Genomic DNA, 2,182 nt, shown 5'->3' on the forward strand with positions numbered 1-2,182 from the left:
CTCTGGAATGAGGTAAAGTGCCAGTTATCTGTGGTTTACCAGTCCCGTAGTTCTTTTCCTTGTGCTAATCATTTTCCGTTTTCCAAATGCAATTCTCCGACAGACCTGACTTTGTTATTAACTTGTGTTCGTAAGTGATTTTAACGATGTTTTGTAGCCGAGGAATCTTGACGCCATGAGCGCACCCTCGAACCCTTATTTACGCAAATTCCACCAAGTAATCATTTGCATTCTCCATTCCAGATGGAGTTTTCTCGCTGTGGATTCTTTGCTTCAATTGTACTTGATTGCCGTGGTCAACCCACTGCAATTTAATCCTCGGAGCCATTGAAGAGGAATTCCCAGCACCTTCAGTTATCGTTCCATCATAATTTTGTGCTTTGGCAGGAACCCCATTTACCTGTCTTAACTGTCCCAATCTTCTGATTTTGTTATTGTAAATATATGTGATTTTAGTTAACCTAAAGTTTATTTCAATTTCCCCTTTCTAGTAAGGCCCTTAGCTCATTACCTTTTCTCCTTATGTTCTACTAGTCCAGGAGTTTTAGTCAGATCAGTGTCATCCCTTGTGGTAAGTTACTTCAACCCTAAGTTAGAACACACACACACACACACACACACACACACACACACACACACACACACACACATATATATATGTATATATATATATATATATATATATATATATATATATATATATATATATATATATATATATATATATATATATATATATATATTACACAGATGAAAAATAACAGACGAGGCTGTAGGTTCTGACCAGTTTCTACTTTATTTCCAAGCCATTGACGCAGGACTGATACAGAGTATTAGAAGTCACAAATATATATACTCCAGGAACACTGACGGACATACACAACCGTTAGAGACTACATATCGACCCACAGGCCGGTGTCAAGTTAGGAGTGGGCTCCAAAACTCATTTGGCTAAAAATCAAAATATACTCTCAAGTGACAATACTGATAAACATACTGACCCTAGGCGACATCAGATCCACACCTGACAGGTGTCAGGGAGGCGGGGTTTGGAAAAATCATTAGCACTGCTGCCCCTGTACTGTGTTTACAAATATGATCATCTTATTTCCATGTATCTCTACTGCCTACCTTAAAATTTAAACAATTTACACAGCTCTTTGTTGGGCGAGTCGGTAGAGTTGTGGCCTAGCACTCGCTAGGCCCGAGTTCAACTCTCCGGCCGGCTAATGAAGAGTTAGAAGAATTTATTTCTGGTGACAGAAATTCATTTCTCGCTATAATGTGGTTCGGATTCCACAATAAGCTGTAGGTCCCGTTGCTAAGTAACCAATTGGTTCTTAGCCACGTTAAATAAGTCTAATCCTTTGGGCCAGCCCTAGGAGAGCTGTTAATCACCTCAGTGGTCTGGTAAAACTAAGGTATACTTTAAACAATTTACAAATTTTTCTTTAAATATTAAAGGATCAAGTTTATACATCCCTTGACTGATATTCATATTATGGCTGTAGCTTTCTTTCATAAAGCTAGATTCATTGATATTCCTTTCCAGTGTTTTACTAGAATATACAATCCCTTTTGCCCCTTCCCAGTTGATAGCATGATTATTCTCACTAACATGTACAAAAATACCACTGTTCCCCTGTGCATATCTCACACATTTTTTATGCTGTTCAATTGTCTTTTCCAGTGATTTACCCGTTTGGCCAATGTAAAAGTTGTCACATGACTTAGGTGAAATTTATATGCACACCCTTTAGTACTGTCGGGGGAGTTCTTGATAAGTATATGTTTCATTGTTTTATTGTTCTTAAATGAGACATTAACACCAAAATTCTTAAGAAGATGGGGGATATCTTTCATATTATTATTATAAGGCAGTACAAGCAAATTTTTTGTGTTGTAAGGTTCTTTGTGGTTTATATATATATGTATATATATATATATATATATATATATATATATATATATATATATATATATATATATATATATATATATATACATACATACATATATATACATATACTTGTATGTATTATATTACACACACACATATATATATATATATATATATATATATATATATATATATATATATATATATATATATATATATATATATATATATATATATATATATGTATATATATATATATATATATATATATATATATATATA

This window comes from Macrobrachium rosenbergii, unplaced genomic scaffold (assembly GCF_040412425.1).
Source record: "Macrobrachium rosenbergii isolate ZJJX-2024 unplaced genomic scaffold, ASM4041242v1 282, whole genome shotgun sequence".
Lineage (NCBI taxonomy): Eukaryota > Metazoa > Arthropoda > Malacostraca > Decapoda > Palaemonidae > Macrobrachium > Macrobrachium rosenbergii.